The sequence below is a fragment of the Scyliorhinus torazame genome, chromosome 4, assembly GCF_047496885.1.
Source record: "Scyliorhinus torazame isolate Kashiwa2021f chromosome 4, sScyTor2.1, whole genome shotgun sequence".
NCBI classification, from domain to species: Eukaryota; Metazoa; Chordata; class Chondrichthyes; order Carcharhiniformes; family Scyliorhinidae; genus Scyliorhinus; species Scyliorhinus torazame.
In genome coordinates, this window is record NC_092710.1 from 98851955 (window position 1) to 98860527 (window position 8573).

The window sequence follows — 8573 nt, forward strand, 5'->3', positions numbered from 1 at the left end:
CATAGAGCTCATGCTCTCAGCTACGGAGGTAATGAACTGAACCATGTCCTGCACAAAGGTCTTCATTGAGGATGCCTCCCTCGCAGTGTTGGCATCATTGCGTTGGCCTGATGGCGATGGAACCCTCCAGTCAGCCTTTCAGTTCGAGGAGGGATGCTGTCACCCTTCCTGATGCTCATGACTCTGTCTTTGCAGCTTCCGCAGCTCTTGGTCGACTGTACCCAGTGGCATGACACCGGCTAGGGGCTTAACAAAGTGCAGGGCTCTGCATTCCTCCGAGTGCCTGATCCCCGGATACATCCCCAACTCCGCCTGCTGTGGATCTCCAGGTGTGAGGAGCTCACCATTGAATGACCCAGAAACTTTCCCACACGAAGTGTGAGTGTCAGCGCTGCTGGAGGGTGTGGGTTACAGATGTGATGTCTCTTCTATGCTGGCCTTCAAAATGTCTCCCTCGGAGCTGTTCAGGTCTGTGGTGGCGAGAGGGTTCGAAGATCTTCTGGGCTGGTTGCCTGAATGCCCTGCAGGAGAAGGGAAATGGGATTTGTGCCATTAGTGTTCTCAGTGTGTGATATCTGAGTGTGTGATATCTTTGCTGGGGGAGAGAGTAATTCCAGTTTATTCGTTATTTACCCTTTCTTCTATTTCTCTGTTATCATTTTTTTCTCCATGGGTGATTAATGGACATACATCTTTCAGTAAAGCAGCAGAGAGAGTGAGGAATTCAGAAGTTACTGGACAGAACATTCTGCCTGATTTTGCTAGTTTGAAAACGAGTTTCAGACTTGTCAGCACCAGAGAGAGAGAAAGATGGTCTGAGTCTCGGTTTTATTGACTGACTGACAGCCAACGAATTGGCCCAAATGGCTGTACTCTGCCTGTTAACAGGTGGTGGGTAGATCCTGTCCCAGTGGAATAGTTTTCAGAGTTCCAAGGAGTTTCAGTTTGTCTCTTGGACTGATAAAAGTGCTGTGAGTGATATGTTCCTGCAACTACAGAGGCCTGGATGACAGTAGCCATCTCGAACTGAAAGCAAAGTTAACAGGAGTTTAAACAGTAAGGTTATGAAGACATCATCTGAAGCAAATACTCTTTTTTTCTCTTTTACTTACGTTTTTCTTTTACCACTCTTGTCCCCTCTGTGTTTGTCTGTCTTGTGTATGAGTGTGTGTGTATGTGTGTGTATTTGGAGGATGGTGGGCAAGTTAAAATGGGGGATTAAGAATCAGATAATAGTTAACCAGTTGAATTTGCTGCAGATTTCATTATAGTTCTTGTTATAAATAAATGGTAATTGTGTTTGAATGTACACACCTGGTGACTGTAATTACTGGGCAGCCAAGGGACATAGACTTTGGGTATTTTTCTTAGAATTATTGGTTAATTCATTTGTGTTGTGACTCCGGGTCAAGTGGGGCTGGAATTGACTACGCACTAGCCCAGGGGGCCGTAACATAATTTGAGGGCTCAGGTCTGGGGTTTTTGGAGGGGTAGACAGCGAAGTTTGGGTGAAAGTTTAATTTTTTTTAACAGAAACACCAGGGACGCGATTATCTGACCCCCCCGCCGGCCGGAGAATCGGCAGGGGGCCGCGCGAATCGCGCCACACCACCCCGACGCCATTCTCCGCCCGTGAAAAACGGGCGGTCGTGCATGGTGCCGGGCTGCACAGAGAATCACCGCAAATAGCCATAGCGGCGATCCTACGGCGGCGCCGTGATTCTCCGGCCTGGATGGGCCGAGCGGCCGTCCAAAAAAATCTGTGTCCCGCCGCTGCCGTTCTAACATGCTCTGGGCCGGCGGGACCTCAGGGTTGAAGGGTCTGGGGGCAGCCTGTGGGGGGAGGGAGGGGGGTCCAACCCCGGGGAGGGGCTCCGGGCCGGCCTCTCTGTCAGGGGGCCTCCTTTCCTCTGCGCTGGCTCCTGGATCCCTGCTCCATTTGGCGCCTTGGGCTGGCACGGGGAAGGCCACTGCGCATGCACTAGTTGCCGCTGGCCCAACTGCGCATGCGTGGACCCCGCGGTGCCGGGTCGATGCCGGGACCGGCAGCTGGAGCAGCGTGGTCCGCTCCAGCGCCATGCTGGCCCCCCAGGTCCCTAGAATTGGGTCTCGGAACCGGTGCCGGAGTAAAGTACTCCCGTTTTGGTGCCGGCGCTGGCACTCTGGCGCCGGACCAGAGAATTCGAGGCCCAGATTTGTAGCAATAACAGGGTGTCTCTGGAAGCTGCGAAGGATTTTCTTCAGGTAGAAGCCTTGTCGCTGGTTCATTTAAAACAGCTTTGAAAGAACGAGCTAGTCGAATTGGCAGGGGAATCAAAAATAGAGGTACCAGATACAGCTAGGAAGGTGGAGACAAATAATGCGATTGCTCAGCATTTAAATTTGAAAGATGCTTGGAACATAAGAGAGCCCATGAAGTGATGTAGCATCAAAGAGATTTTCTTGCAGGGGAATTGAGCTGGAAAGAATTTGGTTTCAGTTTGAGCACGACAGGGAATTAAAAAGAATAGAAAAATAAATGGAGATGCAGCAAAAAGAAAAAGCAAAAGAAATGGAGATGGGAATGAAGATGTTGGAATTAGAGAGAGGAAAAAGCAAAAGAGAGAGACTTACAGCCTCAGGCACTGGAAATTAGCAGTTTGCTGCCAGGAATGAGAGGGGAGCTTAATCTTAGAACGGAACCAAATGGTGATATTTTTAAAATTTATACAGGCCCTCCCAACATTCGAAGAAAAAGAGGTAGAAGCCTTTTTTTAGGGCTTTTGAGAAAGTAGCAACCCAAATCGAGTAGCCAGGAGCAAAGTGGACATTAACCATGCAGAGTAAATAGATGGGGAGGGGAAGTTTATGCTTTCCTGTCAGAGGGGAGTATAAGAATTATGGGGCGGGATTCTCCGCAATCGGCGCAATGTCCGCTGAACGGCGGCAAAAACGGTGCGAATCAGTCCGGCATCGCGCCGCCCCAAAGGTGCGGAATTCTCCACATCTTGGGGGGCTGAGCCTTATCCTTGAGGGGCTAGGCCCGCGCCGGAGTGATTTCCGCCCCGCCGGCTGGCGGGAAAGGCCTATGGTGCAGCTCCAGCTGGCGCGGAAATGACTTTGCCATGCGACGCATGCGCGGGAGCATCAGCGGGCGCTCACGGCATTCCCGCGCATGCGCAGTGGAGGGGGTCTCTTTCGCCTCCGCCATAGTGGAGACTGTGGCGACGGCGGAAGGAAAAGAGTGCCCCCACGGCACAGGCCCGCGGATCGGTGGGCCCCGATTGCGGGCCAGGCCACCGTGGGGGCACCCCCCCCCGGGACCAGATCATCCCACGCCCCCGCAGGACCCCGAAGCCCACCCGCGCTGCCTTGTCCCGCCGTTCGAAAGGTGGTTCAATCCACGCCGGCTGGCGTGGGTTGACAGCGGCGGGACTTCGGCCCATTGCGGACTGGAGAATCACCGGGAGTGGACCCGCCGACCGGCACGGTGATTCCCACCCCCGCCTAATCTCTGGTGGCGGAGAATTCGGGACACGGCGGGGTCGGGGTTCACGCCAGCCCCCGGCGATTCCCCGACCCGGTGGGGGGTCGGCGAATCGCGCCCATGATGAGGTAAAAAAGGCCATTCTGGGTGCTTGTGAACTGGTTCCCGAAGCATATGAGCAAAGGTTTTGGAGTTTAAGGAGACAGTTGGTACAGTTGTGTGCCTGACTCAAAAAGGATAAGCATGTGGCACAGTGGTTAGCACTGCTGCCTTGCAGCACCAGGGACCCGGGTTCAATTCTGGCTTTGGGTGACTGTGTGGAGTTTGTATGTTCTCCCCGTGTCTGCATGGTGCGTTGGTTTCCTCCTATAGCCCAAGGATGAGCAAGTAAGGTGGATTGACCATGCTAAATTGTTCAGAAGGAGGATTCCAAAAAGGGAACAAAAGTGGAGAATACTACAGGGCACACTGTAGCACTACTGTGGGAGCAGATGTGAGAAATGAGGTAGATGAGAGATATGCAGGGTTTTTGTCGAAGGGGAAGATCAACCCCTTTTCCTCAACTTATGTAGCCAAGCCCATAACGATCTTAAGGAACACAGGCAGTCCCCAAACTTTATTTCTGGGTAAGGATTTGGTTTTCTCTCCAGAGAGCTCAATGAAAGCTAAGGTGAATGAAATAGGTGGAGATTATCTCCCAGTTCCATTGTATAAGGTACAATTCAAATGTGATTTAGTGTCAGATCCAGCAGTGGTCAAGGTTGTTAAAAAATTCCCAATGGACAGAGTAGACTTACTTTTTGGGAAATTATTTAGTAGGAGTGAAGGTTGTAACTTTGTTCATGAATACAGAGAGTCTGAGGGAAGTACTGCAGATAGCCCCTGAGATACCAACAATAGGACATGTGGGAATTAGAAAAACTCATTGGGTATCAAATGACTCAAAGAAAAAAATGTTGAAAGCCATTAATCACATATCAACTGGCAATGTTAGTGAATCTGATTCTACTGATACTGATGAAATTATCTCTATGAGAATCGTTCCTCATCTAAGTATGTTAAAGATAAAATCTAGTAGAGAACCAGATTCTGAGAATTCCAAGACCGAAGGTGACACTAAGAAAGGGGAATCTAATAGTAACAACAGTGATGAAGAGTCAGATGAGTATTCTGAATTCTATTTTGGTTCTGATTATGAAGTAATGATAAACAACTGCTACCAAATAGACCAGTCACTACCTGATCTTGAACAAATGGCAAGTCATTCTTCCAAAGCTAGGAACGAAGACAGCAAATCGGCAGAAGAAAGTGACTTGGACTTTCTTAAAAGTGATTTCTTACCACCTCTTGGTAGCGCAGTGGTGAGCACTGTTGCTTCACAGCACCAGGGTCCCAGGTTCGATTCCGGCTTGGGTTCGCTGTCTGTGCGGAATCTGCAAGTTCTCCTTGTGTCTGTGTCGGTTTCCTCCAGGTGCTCCAGTTTCCTTCCACAAGTCCTGAAAGCTGTTAGGTGAATTGGACATTCTGAATTCTCCCTCAGTGTACCCGAACAGGCACCGGAGTGTGGCGACAAGGGGGTTTTAACAGTAACTTCATTGCAGTGTTAATGTAAGCCCACTTGTAACTATAATAAAGATTATTTATTATTGCAGTAAAGCCGTTGTCATTCACTTCAGGCACAAATATTCCCCAGAGCATGCCTGTTTTGAAGGAAAATATACATAACAGTTTGGCATCAGTTATTCAGGATGAGGACAGCAAGGATTGTGAAGCATCACAAAGCAAACTGCTGATTAACCCACATCCTTTCATGGGTCCACAGTGCCTCTTTAAGGTAAAGGAAACAAACAGCCAAGAGGATGAAATAATCAGCCATCAATTCGTTTTGAAAATGAAGAAGAAGGTGAATGGAGAACCATGTAGAGATTCTGCCACCACATCTGTTGACCACAAACAGAAAGTTCATGGAGCCAATAACGTACCATCCTCTGATTCTGAAAGTAAAGAGGAACAGCTGAAATCTCGACTGCACAAATTGTTTCAGTCCATATTAGTAAGTGGAGATAAGATTACGAAGACTCCAATGATGAAGCAAAAGCTGTAAAACAAAGAATGGTGCATATAAAGCCAACCAACTCTACGAAGATTAACCCTCAACTTGAAAGTAACCATGTGCAGGAAAAGAGAGAATGTAAAGCTGGAAGGATTGAAGAGTGTTTATTGATTTTTAAAAAGCCACATATTTTCCTCAACATTGACAATACTGCTTGTAGTTTGGCTGCAAAAGAACCTCAAAATTTGGATAAACATTCATTGTACAATCCGAAAAGACTGACTGCATTACACAAGAGAAATAAAGAGACAGAAATGCAGAAGAAGCTCATTTAGTGGGTCCTCTATAAGGTGGACAGTCAGAAACATGAGAAAGAGAAGCGCGCTGTGTTTGATTTTGAGGAAAAGAGTGAAAACAAGGCAGTGCTTGAAGATATCAGAGGTAGTTCTAAAACCAAAGGTGAAAAACTATCAACAGAAGAAGAACAGAGAGAAGATGTAATAAAGATATTGAAAGAATATGGGCAGAGTAGTAGAGAAACACCAAGGGGCACTCCATTAGCTGATCATGATGTAGCTGTAAGAAACTCAGAACCAATAAAGTCACACCCACCTTGACTAAAACCACAGAGATTGGCTCAGTTAGAGACAGAAATGCAATGCGTGTTGGACATGTTGTGGAAACAGGTGAAAGTTCTGTGGCCCACAGAACACCAATTAGAGTTTGAGAGATTGAAGGCCAGGATAGTTGGCGAACCGGTGCTGATCAATTAGGCCATTTAAAGTGTCCACTGATACCAATCACCTGGGGTTGGGGCAGTGCTGCTAGTCCTTCAGCATTTTGAAAGTATATGTCCAACATGACAATAAACAAAGCTTAGTTTATACAGACCATAATCCATTTGCATTTATAGAGAAGTTTAGAACCCAGTACTCAAGCTTATTCCGTTGGAGTTTATTATTACAACAGTATAACATTAAAATTGTGCACATGCGGGAAAGGATAATATCATTATGGATGCTTTCTAACAGGTTTAAGGGCTGCAATGTAAAGATTGGGAAGGGAACTTATATAATAGAGATGGATTAGATAGGTATGTGTTTCTGATTTATGTCTTGCATAATGAAACATCTGTGCCCTGATGTTACATTGTTTTAGGGAGGGGGGTATGTAAGGATCCTTCCTGTTTATTCCCTTATTTTCCTTTCTTTTATTTTGTTGTTACCATTTTTAATCTATGGGTGATTAATGAGCTTATATCTTTAAGTCAAGCAGCAGAGAGAATGGGAAATTCAGAAATTGCTGGAGGGAACATCCTGGTAGATCCTGCTAGTTTGAACAGGAGTTTCAGACACCAGAGAGAGGGAGATGGGCTGGGATTTGGTATGATTGATTGGCGGATAGCCGATGAATTGGCCCAAATGGCTGTACTCTGCCTGTTAACAGGTGGTGATTGGATCCTCTGCCAGTGGAATGATTTTCAGGGTCCAAATGAATCTCTGTTTGACTCCTGGACCCAAAAAGATAAGGACCTGCTCTTTCTCTCTCTCCAGAAAGGCTGTGAGTGTTTTATTCTGGAGGCTGCAGAGAACCTACAGGGAAACAACTACAGCCAAATACCAGAAAGGTTGTGAGTGATGCTTTCCAAAAACTACAGAGTTCTGAATCAGTCGACAGTAAACACCTTGAACTGAAAGCAAACAGGAGTAAGGTGCTGGAAACATCGATCTGAAGCAAATACTTTTTTCCTTTTTTTTATCAGCGAAGGGCCAAACAAGTCGGGTATTTTTCTAAGAATTATTTTTCTAAGAATTATTTATTAATTCACTTGTGTTGTGATTCCGGGTCAAGTGGGCTGGAGTTGACCATGCACTAGCCCAGGGGGTCGTAACAATACTGAGTGTATGATATCTGTGCTAGAGGAGAGGGCTTTATGTTAAGTGTGACAATGTGCTGGGGGAGAGGGGTTTTATTCTGAGTGTGTGATATCTGTGCTGGGGGAGAGGGGTTTTATTCTGAGTGTGTGATATCTGTGCTGGGGGAGAGGGGTTTTATTCTGAGTGTGTGACATTTGTGCTGGGGGAGAGGGGTTTTATTCTGTGTGTGGTATCTGTGCTGGGGGAGAGGGGTTTTATTCTGAGTGAGTGATATCTCTGCTGGGGAGAGGGGTTTTATTCTGAGTGAGTGATATCTGTGGTGGGGGAGAGGGCTTTTATTTTGAGTGTGATAGCTCTACTGGGGAGAGGGGTTTTATTCTGAGTGTGTGATATCTGTGCTGGGGAGAGGGGTTTTATTCTCAGTGTGATAGCTCTACTGGGGAGAGGGGTTTTATTCTGAGTGTGTGATATCTGTGCTGTGGAGAGGGGTTTTATTCTCAGTGTGTGATATCTGTGCTGGGGAGAGGGGTTTTATTCTGCGTGTGTGATACCTGTGCTGAGGGAGAGGGGTTTTATTCTGAGTGTGTGATAGCTCTACTGGGGAGAGGGGTTTTATTCTGAGTGAGTGATACCTGTGGTGGGGGAGAGGGCTTTTATTTTGAGTGATGATATCTGTGCTGGGGAGAGGGGTTTTATTCTGAGTGTGTGATATCTGTGCTGGGGAGAGGGTTTTATTTTGAGTGATGATATCTGTGGTGGGGAGAGGGGTTTTATTCTGAGTGTGTGTTGTCTGTGCTGGGGAGAGGGGATTTATTCTTAGTGTGTGATACCTGTGCTTAGGAGAGGGGATTTATTCTGAGTGTGTGATACCTGTGCTGGGGAGAGGGGATTTATTCTGAGTGTGTGATATCTGTGCTGGGGGAGAGGGGTTTTATTCTGAGTGAGAGATATCTTTGGTGGGGGAGAGGGCTTTTATTTTGAGTGAATATATCTGTGCTGGGGAGAGGGGTTTTATTCTGAGTGTGTGATATCTGTGCTGGGGAGAGGGGTTTTATTTTGACTGATGATATCTGTGGTGGGGAGAGGGGTTTTATTCTGAGTGTGTGTTGTCTGTGCTGGGGAGAGGGGATTTATTCTGAGTGTGTGATACCTGTGCTTGGGAGAGGGGATTTATTCT

At 47.0% G+C, this 8573-nt stretch overlaps 1 pseudogene; it reads left to right on the forward strand.

Moving 5' to 3' along the window:
- Positions 1-4308: 4308 nt before the first annotated feature.
- Positions 4309-6136, forward strand: LOC140411417 (nucleolar protein 8-like; annotated as a pseudogene).
- Positions 6137-8573: the final 2437 nt, after the last annotated feature.